Below are 23211 nucleotides of genomic sequence, written 5' to 3'. Positions count from 1 at the left end.
GTCTGCTTCCCAGTTGTCCACTCCCGGAATGAACACTGCTGACAGTGCTAAGACGTGATTTTCCGCCCATCGGAGAATCCTTGTGGCTTCTGCCATCGCCATCCTGCTTCTTGTGCCGCCCTGTCGGTTTACATGGGCGACTGCCGTGATGTTGTCTGATTGGATCAGTACCGGCTGGTTTTGAAGCAGAGGCCTTGCCAGACTTAGGGCATTGTAAATGGCCCTCAGTTCCAGAATATTTATGTGTAGGGACGACTCCTGACTTGACCAAAGTCCTTGGAAATTTCTTCCCTGTGTGACTGCCCCCCAGCCTCGAAGGCTGGCATCCGTGGTTACCAGGACCCAGTCCTGTATGCCGAATCTGCGGCCCTCTTGAAGATGAGCACTTTGCAGCCACCACAGTAGAGATACCCTGGTCCTTGGAGACAGGGTTATCAGCCGATGCATCTGAAGATGCGATCCCGACCACTTGTCCAAGAGGTCCCACTGAAAGGTTCTTGCATGGAACCTGCCGAATGGAATTTTGCTTCGTAAGAAGCTACCATTTTTCCCAGGACTCGTGTGCAGTGATGCACCGATACCTGTTTTGGTTTCAGGAGGTCTCTGACTAGAGATGACAGCTCCTTGGCTTTCTCCTGCGGGAGAAACACTTTTTTCTGTTCTGTGTCCAGAACCATCCCCAGGAACAGTAGGCGTGTGGTAGGAACCAGCTGTGACTTTGGAATGTATAGAATCCATCCGTGCTGTTGTAGCACTTCCCAAGATAGTGCTACTCCGACCAACAACTGCTCCTTGGACCTCGCCTTTATAAGGAGATCGTCCAAGTACGGGATAATTAAAACTCCCTTTTTTCGAAGGAGTATCATCATTTCTGCCATTACCTTGGTAAAGACCCTCGGTGCCGTGGACAGTCCAAACGGCAGTGTTTGGAATTGGTAATGGCAATCCTGTACCACAAATCTGAGGTACTCCTGGTGAGGATGGTAAATGGGGACATGTAGGTAAGCATCCTTGATGTCCAGGGATACCATGTAATCCCCCTCCTCCAGGCTTTCAATAACCGCCCTGAGCGATTCGATCTTGAACTTGAATTTTTTTATGTATGTGTTCAAGGATTTCAAATTTAAAATGGGTCTCACCGAACCGTCCGGTTTCGGTACCACAAACCGTGTGGAATAGTAACCCCGTCCTTGTTGAAGTAGGGGCACTTTGACTATCACCTGCTGGGAATACAGCTTGTGAATTGCCTCTAGCACAGCCTCCCTGCCTGAGGGAGTTGTCGGCAAGGCAGATTTGAGGAAACGGCGGGGGGGAGACGCCTCGAATTCCAGCTTGTACCCCTGAGATACTACTTGAAGGATCCAGGGATCCACCTGTGAGCGAGCCCACTGATCGCTGAAATTTTTGAGGCGGCCCCCCACCGTACCTGGCTACGCCTGTGGAGCCCCCGCGTCATGCGGTGGACTCAGAGGAAGCGGGGGAAGAATTTTGATTCTGGGAACTGGCTGACTGGTGCAGCTTTTTCCCTCTTCCCTCGTCTCTGTGCAGAAAGGAAGCGCCTTTTACCCGCTTGCTTTTCTGAAGCCGAAAGGACTGTACCTGATAATACAGTGCTTTCTTAGGCTGTGAGGAAACCTGAGGTAAAAAAAATTTCTTCCCAGCTGTTGCTGTGGATACGAGGTCCCAGAGACCATCCCCAAACAATTCCTCACCCTTATAAGGCTCTATGTGCCTTTTAAAGTCAGCATCACCTGTCCAGTGTCGGGTCTCTAATACCCTCCTGACAGCATGGACATTGCATTAATTCTGGATGCCAGCCGGCAAAATATCCCTCTGTGCATCCCTCATATATAAGATGACGTCTTATGTTCGCAAAATAGTATCCCTGTTTGACAGGGTTACAGACCACGCTGCAGCAGCACTATCTGCAGGTCTCAGTCTAGTACCTGAGTGTGTAAATACAGACTTCAGGATAGCCTCCTGCTTTTTATCAGCAGGTACCTTCAAAGTGGCCGTATCCTAAGACGGCAGTGCCACCTTTTTTGACAAACGTGTGAGCGCCTTATCCACCCTAGGGGATATCTCCCAGCGTAATTTATCCTCTGGCGGGAAAGGGTACGCCATCAGTAACTTTTTAGAAATTACCAGTTTCTTATCGTCACACTTCATTCACTCATTTGATGGGGGAACAAAACACTGCCTGCTTTTTCTCCCCAAACATAAAACCCTTTTTTAGTGGTACTTGGGTTAATGTCAGAAATGTGTAACACATTTTTTATTGCCGGGATCATGTAACGGATGTTCCTAGTGGATTGTGTATATGTCTCAACCTCGTCGACACTGGAGTCAGACTCCGTGTCGACATCTGTGTTTGCCATCTGAGGGACCGGGCGTTTTTGAGCCCCTGATGGCCTTTGAGACGCCTGGGCAGGTGCGGGCTGAGAAGCCGGCTGTCCCATAGCTGTTACGTCATCCAGCCTTTTATGTAAGGAGTTGACACTGTCGGTTTATACCTTCCACCTATCCATCCACTCTGGTGTCGGCCCCACAGGGGGCGACATCACATTTATCGGCATCTGCTCTGCCATCACATAAGCCTCCTCATCAAACGTGTCGACACAGCCGTACCGACACACCGCACACACACAGGGAATGCTCTGACTGAGGACAGGACCCCACACAGCCCTTTGGGGGAGACAGAGAGAGAGAGTATGCCAGCACACACCAGAGCGCTATATAATTTAGGGATTAACACTATATTGAGTGAATTTTTCCCAATAGCTGCTTGTATATACAATATTGCGCCTAAATTTAGTGCCCCCCTCTCTTTTTAACCCTTTGAGCCTGCAAACTACAGGGGTGAGCCTGGGGAGCTGTCTTCCAGCTGCACTGTGAAGAGAAAATGGCGCCAGTGTGCTGAGGGAGATAGCTCCGCCCCTTTTTCGCAGACTTTTCTCCCGCTTTTTTATGGATTCTGGCAGGGGTATTTATCACATATATAGCCTCTGGGGCTATATATTGTGATATATTTGCCAGCCAAGGTGTTTTTATTGCTGCTCAGGGCCCCCCCCAGCGCCCTGCACCCTCAGTGACCGGAGTGTGAAGTGTGCATGAGGAGCAATGGCGCACAGCTGCAGTGCTGTGCGCTACCTTGGTGAAGACTGATGTCTTCTGCCGCCGATTTTCCGGACCTCTTCTTGCTTCAGGCTCTGTAAGAGGGACGGCGGCGCGGCTCCGGGAACGAACACCAAGGCCAGTTCCATGCGGTCGATCCCTCTGGAGCTAATGGTGTCCACAGTAGCCTAAGAAGCCCAAGCTAGCTGCAAGCAGGTAGGTTCGCTTCTTCTCCCCTTAGTCCCTCGATGCAGTGAGCCTGTTACCAGCAGGTCTCACTGTAAAATAAAAAACCTAAAATAAACTTTCTTTCTAGGAGCTCAGGAGAGCCCCTAGTGTGCATCCAGCTCGGCCGGGCACAGAAATCTAACTGAGGCTTGGAGGAGGGTCATAGTGGGAGGAGCCAGTGCACACCAGGTAGTCTAAAAGCTTTCTTTTAGTTGTGCCCAGTCTCCTGCGGAGCCGCTATTCCCCATGGTCCTTTCGGAGTTCCCAGCATCCACTAGGACGTTAGAGAAAGAGTGCATTTAGTCAGGGTTATCTGGTACAAGTACCCTGTGATATACATCCAGTTCTTACTGTGCAGTGTTATATCTATTGACTACATAGCTATATATAAGCTGGTCCAGTGCAGTATTATTGTTAGTAATAACCTCTGCATTGTTTAACTGTGACTATATGTGTGTGCATTAGCTTGCTGAGTGGTTTCCATTTCGTGTGTCTCACTCAACTTGCTATCCCTATATTCTATAACCTGAGGGGGCTTGGTGCGTCAGGTTTTATAATTATATAGGATTTTCACAAGATATACTTTAATACGTATTTCTCTTACGTCCTAGAGGATGCTGGGGACTCCGTAAGGACCATGGGGTATAGACTGGCTCCGCAGGAGACATGGGCACTCTAAAGACTTTAGATGGGTGTGCACTGGCTCCTCCCTCTATGCCCCTCCTCCAGACCTCCGTTAGATCCTGTGCCCAGAGGAGACTGGTTGCACTGCAGGGGAGCTCTACTGAGTTTCTCTGAAAAAGACTTTTTGTTAGGTTTTTGATTTTCAGGGAACACTGCTGGCAATAGGCTCCCTGCATCGTGGGACTGAGGGGAGAGAAGCAGACCTACTTAAATGATAGGCTCTGCTTCTTAGGCTACTGGACACCATTAGCTCCAGAGGGTCGGAACGCAGGTCTCACCCTCGCCGCTCGTCCCGGATCCGTGCTGCCTCCGTCCTCACAGAGCCGGAAGATAGAAGCCGGGTGAGTATAAGAAGAAAGAAGACTTCAGATCTTCTCTGAGGTAACGCTGCGCGCCATTGCTCCCACACACAACACACACAGCGGGCACTGAAGGGTGCAGCGCGCAGGGGGGGGCGCCCTGGGCAGCAATAATAAACCTCTAGGGACTGGCTAACATATATATATATATATATATATATATATATAGAGGCTGCGGAGGCAGTATATTATATAATCCCCCGCCAGTACTGGAAATTTGAGCTTGATCCTCCAGCACTAACCAGCGCCATTTTCTCCTCAGCATACTGCAGAGAAGCTGGCTCCCCGGACTCTCCCCTGCTGAACACGGTGACAGAGGGCAGAAAAGAGGGGGGGGGGGGCACTTTTAATTGGCGCAGTGAGTGTGTATATATATATATATATTTATATTTATATAAAAGCGCTGTTTTGTCTGGGAATTTTACAGTGTCAGTTGGCGCTGGGTTTGTGCTGGCATACTCTCTCTCTGTCTCTCCAAAGGGCCTTATTGGGGAGCTGTCTCCATATAGATATATCCATGAGTGTGTGGGGGTGTCGGTACGCGTGTGTCGGCATGTCTGAAGCGGAAGGCTCATCTAAGGAGGAGGTGGAGCAGATGATTGTGGTGTCTCCGTCGGCAACGCCGACACCTAATTGGTTGGATATGCTGAATGTTTTAAATGCAAATGTGTCTTTATTACATCAGAAGTTGGACAAAGCAGAGTCCAGGGATAGAACAGGGAGTCAATCCATGGCTTTGGCTGTGTCACAGGGCCCTTCAGGGTCTCAGAAACGTCCCCTGTCCCAAGTAGCAGACACTGATACTGACACGGATTCTGACTCCAGTGTCGACTACGAAGATGCGAGGTTACACCCAAGGGTGGCCAAAAGTATTCATTATATGATTATTGCAATAAAGGATGTTTTACATATCACAGATGACCCCCCTGTCCCTGACACGAGGGTACACATGTTTAAGGAAAAGAAGCCTGGGGTAACCTTTCCCCCATCTCATGAGCTGAACGCGTTATTTGAAAAGGCTTGGGAAACTCCAGACAAGAAACTGCAGATTCCCAAAAGAATTCTTATGGTGTATCCTTTCCCTGCGCAGGACAGGTTACGGTGGGAATCCTCACCCAGGGTGGACAAGGCGTTAACGCACTTGTCCAAAAAGCTGGCGCTACCGTCTCCAGACACAGCAGCCCTCAAGGATCCTGCAGATCGCAGACAGGAATCTACCTTAAAATCTATTTATACACATACGGGGGCCTTGCTCAGACCGGCAATAGCGTCGGCTTGGGTTTGTAGCGCTGTTGCGGCTTGGACAGATACTTTGTCAGCTGACATTGATACCCTGGATAGGGATACCATTTTATTGACCTTAGGTCACACTAAAGACGCAGACTTATATAGAGACGCTCAGAGAGACATTGGTCTGCTAGGTTCGAGAGCCAACGCCATGGCGATTTCTGCTAGGCGAGCCCTGTGGAACCGCCAATGGAGGGGTGATGCCGACTCAAAGAAGCATATGGAAGTTTTACCTTACAAAGGTGAGGATTTACTTGGGGAAGGTCTCGCTGACCTGGTTTTCACAGCTACCGCTGGTAAATCTACTTTTTTACCTTATGTTTCCCCACAGCAAAAGAAAACGCCGCAATATCAGATGCAGTCCTTTCGGTCGCATAAGTCCAGAAGAGGTCAGGGCTCTTCCTTCCTCGCCAGGGGTAAGGGAAGAGGGAAAAAACTGCCTGCTACGGCTAGTTCCCAGGAGCAGAAGTCCTCCCCGGCTTCTACTAAATCCACCGCATGATGCTGGGGCTCCACTGAAGGAGTCTGCGCCGGTGGGGGCACGTCTTTGACTCTTCAGCCACGTCTGGGTTAAGTCAGACGTGGATCCTTGGGCAAGGGAAATTGTATCCCAGGGTTACAAGCTGGAATTCGAAGACGTGCCTCCTCGCCGGTTTTTCAAATCGGCTCTACCAGCTTCTCCCCCAGAGAGGGAGATAGTTTTAGCTGCAATTCAAAAACTGTGTCAACAACAAGTGGTTGTCAAGGTTCCCCTAGTTCAACAGGGGAAGGGGTACTATTCAACCCTATTTGTGGTCCCGAAACCGGATGGCTCGGTCAGACCCATTCTAAATTTAAAATCCCTAAACCTGTACTTGAAAAAGTTCAAATTCAAGATGGAATCGCTCCGGGGAGTTATCTTCAGCCTGGAGGGGGGGGGGGAATTTATGGTGTCACTGGACATAAAGGACGCATACCTTCATGTCCCCATATATCCCCCTCATCAGGCGTACCTGAGATTCGCTGTACAGGACTGTCATTACCAGTTTCAGACGTTGCCGTTTGGGCTTTCCACGGCCCCGAGGATTTTCACCAAGGTAATGGCGAAATTGATGGTGCTCCTGCGCCGGCAGGGAGTCACAATTATCCCGTACTTGGACGATCTCCTGATAAAGGCGAGATCGAGACATCAGTTGCTGAAAAGTGTGGCGCTCTCCCTGAGAGTGCTGCAGCAACATGGCTGGATTCTGAATCTACCAAAGTCACAGTTGGTTCCAACAACTCGGCTATCTTTCTTGGGCATGATTCTGGACACGGAACAAAAGAGGGTTTTTCTCCCAATGGAAAAAGCCCAGGAACTCCAGAACATGGTCAGAGACCTGTTAAAACCAAAAAGAGTGTCAGTCCATCAATGCACTCTAGTACTGGGAAAAATGGTGGCGACCTACGAGGCCATCCCCTTTGGCAGATTTTCATGCGAGGACGTTTCAGTGGGACCTTCTGGACAAGTGGTCCGGGTCCCATCTTCAAATTCATCAGAAAATAAGCCTATCCCCCAGGGCCAGGGTGTGTCCCCTGTGGTGGCTGCAGAGTGCTCACCTTCTAGAGGGTCGCAGGTTCGGCATTCAAGACTGGGTTCTGGTGACCACGGACGCGAGCCTCCGAGGATGGGGAGCAGTCACACAAGGAAGAAACTTTCAGGGGATATGGTCAAGCCAGGAGGCTTGTCTACACATCAACGTACTGGAATTGAGGGCCATATACAACGGCCTATGTCAAGCGGAGAATCTTCTTCGCGACCTACCGGTTCTGATTCAATCAGACAACATCACAGCCGTGGCTCATGTAAACCGCCAAGGCGGAACAAGGAGCAGAGTGGCAATGGCGGAAGCCACCAGGATTCTGCGCTGGGCGGAAAATCACATAAGCGCTTTGGCAGCAGTCTTCATTCCAGGAGTGGACAACTGGGAAGCAGACTTCCTCAGCAGACACTATCTCCATCCAGGAGAGTGGGGACTTCATCAAGAAGTTTTTGCAGAGATAACAAGTCATTGGGGACTTACTCAAATAGACATGATGGCGTCACGCCTCAACAAGAAGCTTCGGAGGTATTGTGCCAGGTCAAGAGACCCTCAGGCAGTAGCAGTGGACGCCCTGGTGACACCGTGGGTGTTTCAGTCGGTCTATGTGTTCCCTCCTCTTCTACTCATCTCAAAGATATTGAGAATCATAAGACGAAAAAGAGTACAGACAATACTCATTGTTCCAGATTGGCCTCGAAGGGCCTGGTATTCCGATCTTCAGGAAATGCTCACAGAAGATCCGTGGCCTCATCCTCTCAGAGAGGACCTGTTGCAACAGGGGCCCTGCGTGTTCCAAGATTTACCGCGGTTACGTTTGACGGCATGTCGGTTGAACACCGAATCCTAGCTGGGAAAGGCATTCCGGAAGAAGTCATCCCTACTCTGATGAAGGCTAGAAAGGAGGTGACGGCGAAACATTATCACCGTATCTGGAGAAAGTATGTATCTTGGTGTGAATCCAAGAATGCTCCTATGGAAGTTTTCCATCTGGGCCGTTTTCTCCACTTTCTACAGACAGGAGTGGATATGGGCCTAAAGTTAGGCTCCATTAAGGTACAGATTTCGGCCATATCAATTTTCTTTCAGAAGGAATTGGCTTCTCTCCCAGAAGTCCAGACTTTTGTAAAGGGAGTGCTGCATATATAGCCTCCTTTTGTGCCTCCAGTGGCACCATGGGACCTTAACGTGGTGTTACAGTTCCTAAAATCTCACAGGTTTGAACCTCTTCAATCGATTGAATTAAAATTTCTCACTTGGAAGGTGGTCATGTTGTTGGCCTTGGCATCTGCAAGGCGGGTGTCTGAATTGGCAGCTTTGTCTCACAAAACCCCTATCTGATTTTCCAGATAGGGGTAGAGCAGAAATTTTGCCTAAGGTGGTTTCATATGAACCAACCTACTGTGGTACCTGTGGCTACGAATGACTTGGAGGATTCCAAGTCCCTTGATGTAGTCAGGGCCTTAAAAATGTATGTAGTCAGGACGGCTCGGGTTAGGAAAACAGAGGCACTGTTTTCCTGTATGCAGCCAACAAGGTTGGCGCTCCTGCTTCTAAGCACACTATTGCTCGCTGGATCTGTAACACGATTCGGCAGGCTCATTCTACGGCTGGATTGCCGTTACCAAATTCGGTAAAGGCCCATTCCACTAGGAAGGTGGGCTCTTCTTGGGCGGCTGCCCGAGGTGTCTCGGCATTTCAGCTTCGCCGAGCGGCGACTTGGTCGGGTTCAAACACTTTTGCTAAATTCTACAAGTTTGATACCTTGGCTGAGGAGGACCTCATGTTTGCTCAATCGGTGCTGCAGAGTCATCCGCACTCTCCCGCCCGGTCTGGAGCTTTGGTATAATCCCCATGGTCCTTACGGAGTCCCCAGCATCCTCAAGGACGTAAGAGAAAATAAGATTTTAAACCTACCGGTAAATCTTTTTCTCCTAGTCCGTAGAGGATGCTGGGCGCCCGTCCCAGTACGGACATATTTCTGCAAGGCTTGTATATAGTTATTGCTTACATAAGGGTTATGTTACAGTTAAGATCAGTCTTTGGCTGATGCTGTATTGTTCATACTGTTAACTGGTTGCGTATATTCCATGTTGTACGGTGTGGATGGTGTGGGCAGGTATGAATCTTGCCCTTAGATTAACAAAAATCCTTTCCTCGTACTGTCTGTCTCTTCTGGGCACAGTTTCTCTAACTGAGGTCTGGAGGAGGGGCATAGAGGGAGGAGCCAGTGCACACCCATCTAAAGTTCTTTATAGTGCCCATGTCTCCTGCGGAGCCCGTCTATACCCCATGGTCCTTACGGAGTCCCCAGCATCCTCTACGGACTAGGAGAAAAAGATTTACCGGTAGGTTTAAAATCTTATTTTTTCTCTGTGATTTTAGTCACTATATCTCTCCTGTATCTCTGCTTGTGCTGACTACACTGCGCAGGGGTTTGGGTAAGAGGTATTGTGCTGCTGACAATTGTACTGTGTTACCTGATACTGCAAGTTATATCATGTCTGCTTCTGAGGGTAACTGTTCTGGGGCTGAACACACTGCCGGTGTTGCTGATGCCACAGATCCCTATGAGGAGACTATAGCAGCTGTGGGCTCTGGTTCTGGGGGCTCCTTGCCCCCCAGTGGGACTGTGGCAACAGGAGTACATAATGACCCACCGTGGGCTACTTTCTCCACGCTTCTACATACGCTAGTTACTAAACTAACACCCCCTATGGGACCTCCTATGCCGGTGCAACCGTATGTGGTCCCCGCAGCTAAACCGCCGTGGGCGGATAATTTGCTCAATTGAAGAAGTTGAACCAGTCCTTGACTATTAAAAAGTCTGACCCTTGCTCGCCTAAGACCAAGGGGTCCTCTAAGCGAGCTCTGATCTCCTCACAATCCACTGCTGTCACTGACACCTAGTCTGATGAAGATGGCGCTTACACTGACCCCACAGATTCTGACACAGATACTGCTGATGGGGAGGGTAGTTCACATGTGGATGTTCCTGATCTTTTGGATGCTATTAAATTAATTTCTCTGACGTCCTAAGTGGATGCTGGGACTCCGTAAGGACCATGGGGAATAGGGGCTCCGCAGGAGACTGGGCACACCTATAAAGAAAGCTTTAGGTCTAACTGGTGTGCACTGGCTCCTCCCACTATGACCCTCCTCCAGACTTCAGTTAGAATCTTGTGCCCGGCTGAGCTGGATGCACACTAGGGGCTCTCTTGAGCTCCTAGAAAGAAAGTATATTTAGGTTTTTTATTTTACAGTGAGATCTGCTGGCAACAGACTCACTGCAGCGAGGGACTAAGGGGAGAAGAAGCGAACCTACCTAACAGGTGGTAGTTTGGGCTTCTTAGGCTACTGGACACCATTAGCTCCAGAGGGATCGACCGCAGGACCCGACCTTGGTGTTCGTTCCCGGAGCCGCGCCGCCGTCCCCCTTACAGAGCCAGAAGCAACTAAGAGGTCCGGAAAATCGGCGGCAGAAGACTTCGGACTTCACCAAGGTAGCGCACAGCACTGCAGCTGTGCGCCATTGCTCCTCATGTACACCTCACACTCCGGTCACTGATGAGTGCAGGGCGCTGGGGGGGGGCGCCCTGAGGGCAATATATGACACCTTGGCTGGCAAATCTACATCATATATAGTCCTAGAGGCTATATAGATGTAAAATTACCCCTGCCAGTATTCCAGAAAAAGCGGGAGAAAGTCCGACGAAAAAGGGGCGGGCCATCTCCCTCAGCACACTGGCGCCATTTTTCCCTCACAGCTCCGCTGGAAGGAAGCTCCCTGGCTCTCCCCTGCAGTCTGAACACTACAGAAGGGTAAAAAAGAGAGGGGGGGCACTAAATTTAGGCGCAGTATAGATATATATATATATATATGATATATAAAAAAGCAGCTATAAGGGAAAACACTCATTTATAGTGGGATCCCTGTGTTATATAGCGCTCTGGTGTGTGCTGGCATACTCTCTCCCCAAAGGGCTTTGTGGGGTCCTGTCCTCTGTCAGAGCATTCCCTGTGTGTTTGCGGTGTGTCGGTACGGCTGTGTCGACATGTTTGATGAGGAGGCTTATGTGGAGGCGGAGCAAATGCCTGTAAACGTGATGTCACCCCCTGCGGGGTCGACACTGGAGTGGATGGTGCTGTGGAAGGTATTACGCGACAGTGTCGACTCCTTGCATAAAAGGTTTGACGACATACCTAATGTGGGACAGCCGGCTTCTCAGCCTGTGCCTGCCCAGGCGTCTCAAAAGTCATCAGGGGCTCTAAAACGCCCGCTACCTCAGATGACAGACACAGATGTCGACACGGATACTGACTCCAGTGTCGACGACGATGAGACTAATGTAACTTCCAGTAGGGCCACACGTTACATGATTGAGGCAATGAAAAATGTGTTGCACATTTCTGATGTTACCCCCGGTACCACAAAAAAGGGTATTATGTTTGGAGAGAAAAAACTACCAGTAGCTTTTCCTCCATCTGAAGAGTTAAATGAAGTGTGTCAAGAAGCGTGGGCTTCCCCTGATAAAAAGCTGGTAATTTCTAAGAGGTTACTAATGGCGTACCCTTTCCCGCCAGAGGATAGGTCACGCTGGGAAACATCCCCTAGGGTGGATAAAGCGCTCACACGCTTGTCAAAGAAGGTGGCACTACCGTCTCCGGATACGGCCGCCCTGAAGGAATCTGCTGATAGAAAGCAGGAGGCTATCCTGAAATCTATATATACACACACAGGTGTTATACTGAGACCGGCTATTGCTTCAGCCTGGATGTGCAGTGCTGCTGCTGCGTGGTCAGATTCCCTGTCAGAAAATATAGATACTCTAGACAGGGACACTATATTGCTAAACGTAGAGCATATAAAAGACGCACTTTTATACATGAGGGATGCACGGAGAGATATTTGCCGACTGGCATCCAAAATTAGTGCAATGTCCATTTCTGCCATGAGAGGGTTATGGACTCGGCCGTGGACAGGAGATGCAGATTCCAAACGACACATGGAAGTTCTGCCTTATAAGGGTGAGGAGTTGTTCGGGGATGGTCTCTCGGACCTCGTTTCCACAGCAACAGCTGGGAAGTCTACATTTTTACCCCATGTCCCCTCACAACCAAAGAAAGCACCGTATTATCAGGTACAGTCCTTTCGGCCCAATAGGGGCAAGCGGGTTAAAGGCGCGTCCTTTCTGCCCAGAGGCAGAGGTAGGGGAAAGAAGCTGCAGCATACAGCCAGTTCCCAGGAGCAAAAGTCCTCCCCCGCTTCCTCTAAGTCCACAGCATGACGCTGGGGCTTCACAGGCGGAGCCAGGTACGGTGGGGGCCCGTCTCAAATATTTCAGCAATCAGTGGGCTCGCTCACGAGTGGATCCCTGGATCCTTAAAGTAGTATCTCAGGGGTACAAGCTGGAATTCGAGACGTCTCCCCCCCGCTGTTTCCTCAAATCTGCCTTGCCAACCACTCCCTCAGGCAGGGAGGCAGTGTTACAGGCAATTCACAAGCTGTATTCACAACAAGTGATAGTAAAGGTGCCCCTACTTCAACAAGGAAGGGGTTACTATTCCACAATGTTTGTGGTACCGAAACCGGACGGTTCGGTGAGACCCATTTTAAATTTGAAATCCTTGAACACATATATAAAAAAATTCAAGTTCAAGATGGAATCGCTCAGGGTGGTTATTGCAAGCCTGGACGAGGGGGATTACATGGTATCACTGGACATCAAGGATGCTTACCTGCATGTCCCCATTTACCATCCTCACCAAGAGTACCTCAGATTTGTGGTACAGGATTGTCATTACCAATTCCAGACGTTGGCGTTCGGTCTATCCACGGCTCCGAGGGTCTTTACCAAGGTAATGGCCGAAATGATGATACTCCTTCGAAAGAAGGGAGTTTTAATTATCCCGTACTTGGACGATCTCCTGATAAAGGCGAGGTCCAGAGAGCAGTTGTTGGTCGGGGTAGCACTATCTCGGGAAGTGCTACAACAGCACGGCTGGATTCTAAACATTCCAAAGTCACAGCTGGTCTCTACGACACGTCTACTGTTCCTGGGGATGGTTCTGGACACAGAACAGAGAAAAGTGTTTCTCCCGGAGGAAAAGGCCAAGGAGCTGTCATCTCTAGTCAGAGGCCTCCTAAAACCAAAACAGGTGTCGGTGCATCACTGCACGCGGATCCTGGGAAAAATGGTAGCTTCCTACGAAGCGATTCCATTCGGCAGGTTTCATGCAAGAACCTTTCAGTGGGACCTGTTGGACAAGTGGTCCGGATCGCATCTTCAGATGCATCGTCTGATAACCCTGTCTCCAAGGACAAGGGTGTCTCTGCTGTGGTGGCTGCAGAGTGCTCATCTTCAAGAGGGCCGCAGATTCGGCATACAGGACTGGGTCCTGGTGACCACGGATGCCAGCCTTCGAGGCTGGGGGGCAGTCACACAGGGAAGAAACTTCCAAGGACTATGGTCAAGTCAGGAGACTTCCCTGCACATAAATATTCTGGAACTAAGGGCCATTTACAATGCCCTAAGTCAGGCAAAACCCCTGCTTCAAAACCAGCCGGTACTGATCCAGTCAGACAACATCACGGCGGTCGCCCATGTAAACCGACAGGGCGGCACGAGAAGCAGGACGGCGATGGCAGAAGCCACAAGGATTCTCCGATGGGCGGAAAATCACATGTTAGCACTGTCAGCAGTGTTCATTCCGGGAGTGGACAACTGGGAAGCAGACTTCCTCAGCAGGCACGACCTCCACCCGGGAGAGTGGGGACTTCATCCAGAAGTCTTCCAACTGATTGTAAACCGTTGGGAAAGGCCACAGGTGGACATGATGGCGTCCCGCCTAAACAAAAAGCTGGAAAAGTATTGCGCCAGGTCAAGAGACCCGCAGGCGATAGCTGTGGACGCTCTAGTGACACCGTGGGTGTACCGGTCGGTTTATGTGTTCCCTCCTCTTCCTCTCATACCAAAGGTACTGAGGATAATAAGGAGAAGAGGAGTAAGAACTATACTCATTGTTCCGGATTGGCCAAGAAGAGCTTGGTACCCGGAACTTCAAGAAATGATCTCACAGGACCCATGGCCTCTGCCACTCAGACAGGACCTGCTGCAGCAGGGGCCCTGTCTGTTCCAAGACTTACCGCGGCTGCGTTTGACGGCATGGCGGTTGAACACCGGATCCTGAAGGAAAAGGGCATTCCGGAGGAAGTCATTCCTACGCTGATTAAAGCTAGGAAAGAAGTAACCGCAAACCATTATCACCGCATATGGCGAAAATATGTTGCGTGGTGTGGGACCAGGAAGGCCCCAACGGAAGAATTTCAGCTGGGCCGTTTCCTGCACTTTCTACAGTCAGGGGTGACTATGGGCCTAAAATTGGGTTCCATTAAGGTCCAGATTTCGGCTCTATCGATTTTCTTCCAGAGAGAACTGGCTTCACTACCTGAAGTTCAAACTTTTGTTAAGGGAGTGCTGCATATTCAGCCCCCTTTTGTGCCCCCAGTGGCACCTTGGGATCTCAACGTGGTGTTGGATTTCCTAAAGTCACATTGGTTTGAGCCACTTAAAACCGTGGATTTGAAATATCTCACGTGGAAAGTGGTCATGTTGTTGGCCTTGGCTTCGGCCAGGCGTGTATCAGAATTGGCGGCTTTGTCATGTAAAAGCCCTTATCTGATTTTCCATATGGATAGGGCAGAATTGAGGACTCGTCCCCAGTTTCTCCCTAAAGTGGTATCAGCGTTTCATCTGAACCAACCTATCGTGGTGCCTGCGGCTACAAAAGACTTGGAGGCTTCCAAGTTGTTGGACGTAGTCAGGGCCCTGAAAATATATGTTTCCAGGACAGCTGGAGTCAGAAAGACTGACTCGCTATTTATCCTGTATGCGCCCAACAAGTTGGGTGCACCTGCTTCAAAGCAGACTATTGCTCGCTGGATCTGTAGTACGATTCAGCTTGCACATTCTGCGGCTGGACTGCCGCATCCTAAATCAGTGAAAGCCCATTCCACGAGGAAGGTGGGCTCTTCTTGGGCGGCTGCCCGAGGGGTCTCGGCTCTTCAACTTTGCCGAGCAGCTACTTGGTCGGGGTCAAACACGTTTGCTAAATTCTACAAGTTTGACACCCTGGCTGAGGAGGACCTAGAGTTTGCCCATACGGTGCTGCAGAGTCATCCGCACTCTCCCGCCCGTTTGGGAGCTTTGGTATAATCCCCATGGTCCTTACGGAGTCCCAGCATCCACTTAGGACGTCAGAGAAAATAAGAATTTACTCACCGGTAATTCTATTTCTCGTAGTCCGTAGTGGATGCTGGGCGCCCATCCCAAGTGCGGATTGTCTGCAATACTTGTATATAGTTATTGCTTAACTAAAGGGTTATTGTTGAGCCATCTGTTGAGAGGCTCAGGTGTTATCATACTGTTAACTGGGTATTGTATCACGAGTTATACGGTGTGATTGGTGTGGCTGGTATGAGTCTTACCCGGGATTCAAAATCCTTCCTTATTGTGTCAGCTCTTCCGGGCACGGTATCCTAACTGAAGTCTGGAGGAGGGTCATAGTGGGAGGAGCCAGTGCACACCAGTTAGACCTAAAGCTTTCTTTATAGTTGTGCCCAGTCTCCTGCGGAGCCGCTAATCCCCATGGTCCTTACGGAGTCCCAGCATCCACTACGGACTACGAGAAATAGAATTACCGGTGAGTAAATTCTTATTTTTACAGATTACGGATGATCCCGAGCCATCCGCCCCTCCTAAGAAACCAGATAGGTTCAAGCGTCAGAAGGTGGTTAAACAAGTTTTACCTCAATCTGACCACCTAATGGATATACGTCAGGAACCCTGGGGAAACCCGGGTAAGAAGTTTGTGCCTAGAAAGAAGATGCTGGCTCGCTATCCCCTCGCGCCAGAGCTGTCTAAAAATTGTGAAACACCTCCTCCAGTAGACTCACATGTGGCTAGGATGGTGGTTTCCTCAGCTCTACCTGTCACTACCGTCACGTCTCTAAAAGAGCCTACGGATAAATGTGTGGAGGGTTGTCTGAAAGCAATATACACCCTCACGGGTGCTGCACAAAGGCCCACTATTGCAGCAACATGGGCTGCAGAGGCTATTGAAGCATGGGCCCTAGAGTTAGAAGCTGAAATCTCTTCTGACCATGCTAGACAATGCTTGTCATATATTGTCACAGCTTCTCACTATATTAAAGAGGCGGCTTATGATGCCGGTATCCTAGCAGCCAAGGCCTCTACTACATCAATCCTGGCTCGCCGGATATTGTGGCTGAGATCCTGGTCTGTGGATCTGGACTCTAGAAAAACCCTGGAGGTACTCCCTTTCAAGGGAGATATTCTGTTTGGGGAGGACTTAAATAAGATGGTGGCTGACTTGGCTACTGCCAAAACTGCCTGTCTGCCAAGTACCGCTCCTTCTGTGTCGAAGGCTAAAGGTACTTCCTTTCGCCCCTTTCGTCCTTCAGGTAAAGCAAAAGGTCAGGCGTACAATAAGCAGGCCCGCACTTCCAAACCTGGTAAGCCAAAGCCCAAAAGAGCCTGGGCTGCCCGTCAGCCAGCTTCCAAGACCGATAAGCCTGCTGCATGACGGTGCGGCCCTCCCCCTGGGGGATCCCAGGGTGGGGGGCCGGCTTCTAGGGTATACCCAGGAATGGTTGAAGACCACTTAAGATGCCTGGGTACGGGAAGTCATCACTCGAGGTTATGCCATAGCCTTCAAAAACCGACCCCCTCATCGATTTTGCCGGACAGACATCCCGTTGGACTAGACAAAGGCAAGCACTCTACATTCGGTGGTACAGACCCTCCTGGATACAGGAGTCGTAGTACAGGTGCCTCTTGCTCAGAGGGGCCGCGGGTACTATTCTCTGCTGTTTCTGGTCCCGAAACCGAATGGGTCCTCCCGGCCCATTCTCAACCTCAAGGCATTGAACAGGTTTGTGAAAGTTTCCAAATTCCGTATGGAAACCCTTTGCTCTATAGTTCTGGCCTTGGAACCTGGGGACTACATGGTCTCCCTTGATAGAGTCTGATATCTACCTTTTAACATTAGCTATATCCTAATACCGTGTAGCCGTAGTGGCTGCTAAACCATGTGCACATGCTACGCACTCCGTACGCTATTTGCGTATGAAGACCTCGCACGTGGTACGCAAATTAAGTACACACGCTGTGCTGGGTGTACGGAATACCCACAGCGAGCATACACAGACAGTAACCTTTATAAACTTTAAACACAGATATGCTTACACTGTAAACCTTAATACCGTGGTACTATAATGCATTTAACACTGAACCTTTGTGAGTATGCAAGTTGTTTGAGCAATTGAGATACTCAGAAACCCTTTGTACTAGCTAGAGCAGGGGTGGCCAACCAGTCAGAAACAAAGAGCCAAAAAATCTTGTTAGGCACGTCAAAGAGCAGACATCGAGCCGCAGGCGCACATGCAAAAATGGGGTGTGGCCTTGTGCCTGCTAGGCCACGCCTCTGGTATAAAATACATTTAAAAAGCCAGATCCACATAAAATAAAATTTTAAAGCCAGGTCCAACATTTAAAAAGCCACTTCCACATAAAATAATTGAGAAAGAAAGATCTCCATTAAAATATATTGAAAAAGCCACATTCACATAATACACTTCAGCTCTCCCATGTGTCACTCCAGCGAGTACCCTGCTGTGCCACTTCAGCCAGCTACCTCATGTCATGCTTGCCTACCTGACCCTCTCCATGAGGGAGAAAATGCTCTGTTCCTGGACTTTCCTGGTAATGTATGATTGCCATCACCTGTGGTGAGCTAGGTAATTGATAAGAAAGGTGTTTCACCACAGGTGATGGCAATCATACATTACCAGGAAAGTCCAGGAACAGAGCATTTTCTCCCTCATGGAGAGGGTCAGGTAGGCAAGTATGCCTCATGTGTCACTCCTGCTAGCACACTCCTATAGTATGTCACTCCAGCCAGCTCCCCCATGAGTCACTCCTGCCAACACTCTCCTGTGTCACTCCTGCCAGGACCCTCATGTGTCACTACAGCCCCCCCCCCCCCCCCCCGAAAACACATCAGTTGTCATTGCAGCATCCCCTTATGTGTCCTCTGTTTGCCAGTGGGTGTCTCACCTCTAGTATCTGGATTTCTTAGTTCTCAGTCCCCGTAGTGCTGCTGCTGCCTTGGAGTGCAGTGGTTTCCGGATCTGTTGTGGTCACGTGACTTCGAGTGTCGGGAGCCACATCTGAATAAAGAAAGAGCCGCATGAGGCTCAAGAGCCACAGGTTGGCCACCGCTGAGCTAGAGAGACACAGATACCCTGCTGAGGTTCCAACACCTTTACTAACGAGCTTTTAGATATATCAAAAAGGGGTACACAGTTTACAAGTCACACACTACAAGCTAACATATCATTCTAACAGGATATCTAGACAGAAAATAAGATTTTACTCACCAGTAAATCTATTTCTCGTAGTCCGTAGTGGATGCTGGGGACTCCGTAAGGACCATGGGGAATAGACGGCTCCGCAGGAGACTGGGCACATCTAAAGAAAGATTTAGGTCTATCTGGTGTGCACTGGCTCCTCCCCCTATGACCCTCCTCCAAGCCTCAGTTAGGAACTGTGCCCGGAAGAGCTGACACAATAAGGAAGGATTTTTGAATCCCGGGTAAGACTCATACCAGCCACACCAATCACACCATATAACACGTGATAGGAACCCCGGTTAACAGTATGATAACAATTGGAGCCTCTGAAGAGATGGCTCACAACAAAACCCGGTTTTTGTAACAATAACTATGTACAAGTATTGCAGACAATCCGCACTTGGGATGGGCGCCCAGCATCCACTACGGACTACGAGAAATAGATTTACCGGTGAGTAAAATCTTATTTTCTCTGACGTCCTAGTGGATGCTGGGGACTCCGTAAGGACCATGGGGATTATACCAAAGCTCCCAAACGGGCGGGAGAGTGCGGATGACTCTGCAGCACCGAATGAGAGAACTCCAGGTCCTCCTTAGCCAGGGAATCAAAGTAGCTGCTCGGCAAAGTTGTAAAGCCGAGACCCCTCGGGCAGCCGCCCAAGATGAGCCCACCTTCCTTGTGGAATGGGCTTTTACTGATTTAGGCTGCGGTAATCCCACCGCAGAATGCGCCAGCTGAATAGTGCTACAAATCCAGCGCGCAATAGACTGCTTAGAAGCAGGAGCACCCAGCTTGTTGGGTGCATACAGGATAAACAGCGAGTCAGTTTTTCTGACTCCAGCCGTCCCGGAAACATACATTTTCAGGGCCCTGACTACGTCCAGCAACTTGGAATCCTCCAAGTCCCTAGTAGCAGCAGGCACCACAATAGGTTGGTTCAAGTGAAAAGCTGAGACCACCTTCGGGAGAAACTGAGGACGAGTCCTCAATTCTGCCCTATCCATCTGGAAAATCAGATAAGGGCTTTTTCAAGACAAAGCCGCCAATTCTGAAACCCGCCTGGCCGAAGCCAGGGCCAACAGTACGACCACTTTCCACGTGAGATATTTCAATTCCACAGTCTTAAGTGGTTCGAACCAATGTGATTTCAGGAATGCCAAAACCACAGTGAGATCCCAAGGTGCCACTGGGGGCACAAAAGGAGGCTGAATATGCAGAACTCCTTTGACAAAAGTCTGAACTTCAGGCAGTGAAGCCAGTTCTTTCTGGAAGAAAATCGACAGCCGAAATCTGGACCTTGATGGACCCCAATTTGAGGCCCAACGTCACCCCTGCTTGCAGGAAGTGTAGAAATCGACCCAGTTGAAATTCCTCCTTCGGGGCCTTCATGGCCTCACACCAAGCAACATATTTCCGCCAAATGCGGTAATAATGTCTTGCGGTGACATCCTTCCTGGCTTTGATCAGGGTAGGGATGACTTCCTCCGGAATACCTTTTTCCTTTAGGATCCGGTGTTCAACCGCCATGCCGTCAAACGCAGCCGCGGTAAGTCTTGGAACAGACAGGGTCTTGGAACAGACAGGGTCCTGCTGCAGCAGGTCTTGTCTGAGCGGCAGAGGCCAAGGGTCCTCTGCCAGCAACTCTTGAAGTTCCGGGTACCAAGCTCTTCTTGGCCAATCCGGAACCACGAGTATGGTTTTCACTCCTCGCATTCTTATTATTCTCAGTACCTTGGGTATGAGAGGTAGAGGAGGAAACACATAAACCGACTGGTACACCCACGGTGTCACTAGAGCGTCCACAGCGATCGCCTGAGGGTCCCTTGACCTGGCGCAATATCTTTTCAACTTTTTGTTGAGGCGGGACGCCATCATGTCCACCCGTGGTCATTCCCAACGGTTTACCCGCATTTGGAAAACTTCTGGAAGAAGTCCCCATTCTCCCGGGTGTAGGTCGCCCATCGGAGAATCCTTGTGGCTTCTGCCATCGCCATCCTGCTTCTTGTGCCGCCCTGTCTGTTTACATGGGCGACCGCCGTGATATTGTCTGATTGGATCAGTACCGGCTGGTTCTGAAGCAGGGGCCTTGCTTGGCATAGGGCATTGTAAATGGCCCTTAGCTCCAGAATATTTATGTGAAGCGAAATCTCCTTGGAAATTTCTTCCCTGTGTGACTGCACCCCAGCCCCGAAGGCTGGCCTCCGTGGTCACCAGGACCCAGTCCTGTATTCCGAATCTGCGGCCCTCTAGTAGATGAGCCCTCTGCAGCCACCACAGCAGCGACAACCTGTTTCTTGCCGACAGGGTTATCCGCTGTTGTATCTGTAGATGGGACCCGGACCATTTGTCCCACAGGTCCCACTGGAACGTCCTTACGTGGAACCTTCCGAATGGAATTATGCTTCGTACGAAGCTACCATTCTTTCCAGGACTCGTGTGCTTCCACTGGAAGAAACACTCTTTTCTGGTCTGTGTCCAGAATAATTCCCAAGAAGAGAAGACGTGTCGTCGGGACCAGCTGTGACTTTGGAATATTGATAATCCAGTCGTGCTGTTGTAGCACTTCCCGAGAGAGTGCTACCCCCACTACCAACTGTTCTTTGGACCTCGCCTTTATCAGGAGATCGTCCAAGTACGGGATAATAAAAACTTCCTTCTTGCGAAGGAGTATCATCATTTCGGCCATTACCTTGGTAAAGACCTTCGGTGCCGTGGACAACTCCAACGGCAGCGTCTGGAACTGATAGTGACAGTCCTGTACCACACATCTGAGGTACTCCTGGTGAGGAGGGTAAATGGGGACATGCAGGTACGCATCCTTGATGTCCAGGGAGACCCTGTAATCCCCCTCGTCCAGGCTCGTAATAACCACCCTGAGCGATTCCATCTTGAACTTGAATCTTCTGATATAAAAGTTCAAGTATTTTAATTTTAAGATGGGTCTCACCGAACCGTTCTGTTTCGGTACCACAACCATTGTGGAATAGTAACCCCTTCCTTGCTGAAGGAGGGGCACCTTGACAATCACTTGTTGTGATTATAGTGTTGAAAAGCCACCAACACCGCCTCCCTGGCAGAGGGAGGTGTCGGTAAGGCAGATTTTAGGAAACGGCGGGGGGAAGAACGTCTCGAACTCCAGCCTGTACCCCTGAGATACTACTTGAAGGACCCAAGGATCCATGTGAGAGAGCACACTGGGCGCTGAAATTTCTGAGACGGGCCCCCACCGTACCCGGGTCCGCCTGAGCAGCCCCAGCGTCATGCTGTGGACTTACCGGACGCAGGGAGGACTTCTGCTCTTGGGAACTAGCTGTGTGCTGCAGCTTTTTCCTCTACCTTTGCCTCTCGGCAGAAAGGATGAGCCTCTAGCCCTCTTGCTTTTCTGGGGCCGAAAGGACTGTACTTGATGATACGGTGCTTTCTTTTGTTGTGGGGTAGCCTGTGGCAAAAAAGTCGATTTCCCAGCAGTAGCTGTGGAAACGAGGTCTGAAAGACCATCCCCAAACAGTTTTACCCCCTTATAGGGCAAAACTTCCATGTGCCGATTCGAGTCGGCATCGCCTGATCATTGCCGAGTCCATAACCCCCGTCTGGCGGCAATGGACCTAGCGCTTATTTTTGATGCCAGCCGGCAAATATCCCTCTGTGCATCATGCATGTATAAGACCACGTCTTTTATATGCTCTATTGTCAGCAAAATATTGTCCCTATCCATAGTAAGTTTCCGACAGGGAATCTGACCACGCAGCGGGAGCACTGCACATCCATGCCGAAGCAATGGCTGGTCGCAATATAATGCCCGAGTGTGTGACTATATCTTTTAGGGTAACCCCCTGCTTTTTATCAGCAGGTTCCTTCAGGGCGGCCGTATCCGGAGACGGTAGTGCCACCTTTTCTGATAAGCGTGTAAGCGCTGTATCTACCCTATGGGGTGTTTCCCAACGTGACCTATCCTCTGGCGGGAAAGGGTACGCTGCCAATTACCGTTTAGAAATTATCAATTTCTTACCGGGGGAAGACCACGCTTCCTCACACACCTCATTTTATTTTCTCAGATGCAGGAAAAACTACTGGTAGTTTTCTCTCACCAAACATAATACCCTTTTATGTGGTACCTGGGGTATTATCATAAATGTGTAATACATTTTTCATTGCCTAAATCATGTAACGGGTGGACCTATTTGGAGGGTACACTAGTCTCATCGTCGTCGACACTGGAGTCGGTATCCGTGTCGACATCTGTTTCTGCCATCTGAGGTAGCGGGCGTTTTTAGAGCCCCCCATGACATTTGAGACGCTGGAACAGGCACAAGCTGAGTAGCCGGCTGTTCTGTGTCGTCGACCTTTTGTGTAAGGAGTTGACACTTTTACGTAATCCTTCCATAAGTCCAACCACACCGGTGTCGATCCCGCAGGGGGTGACATCACATTTACAGGCATTCGCTCCGCCTCCACATCATTATCCTCCTCATACATGTCGACACAGCCGTACCGACACATAGCACACACACAGGGAATGCTCTGACAGAGGACAGGACCCCACAA

The 23211-nt window shown here is 49.9% G+C and overlaps 1 long non-coding RNA gene across 1 annotated transcript in view; it reads right to left on the bottom strand.

Moving 5' to 3' along the window:
• Window positions 1-23211, bottom strand: part of LOC134980739 (uncharacterized) — a 148509-nt gene that overhangs the window by 71784 nt on the left and 53514 nt on the right. Inside the window, exon 2 of the long non-coding RNA XR_010190467.1 lies at window positions 18370-18482. This is a non-coding gene — a long non-coding RNA (uncharacterized LOC134980739). The remainder of the gene's footprint in view (window positions 1-18369; window positions 18483-23211) is intronic.

Source organism: Pseudophryne corroboree, chromosome 12, assembly GCF_028390025.1.
Source record: "Pseudophryne corroboree isolate aPseCor3 chromosome 12, aPseCor3.hap2, whole genome shotgun sequence".
NCBI classification, from domain to species: domain Eukaryota; kingdom Metazoa; phylum Chordata; class Amphibia; order Anura; family Myobatrachidae; genus Pseudophryne; species Pseudophryne corroboree.
The sequence above is the reverse complement of the archived record's forward strand: the minus strand, read 5'-3'. Positions and strand labels throughout refer to the sequence as shown.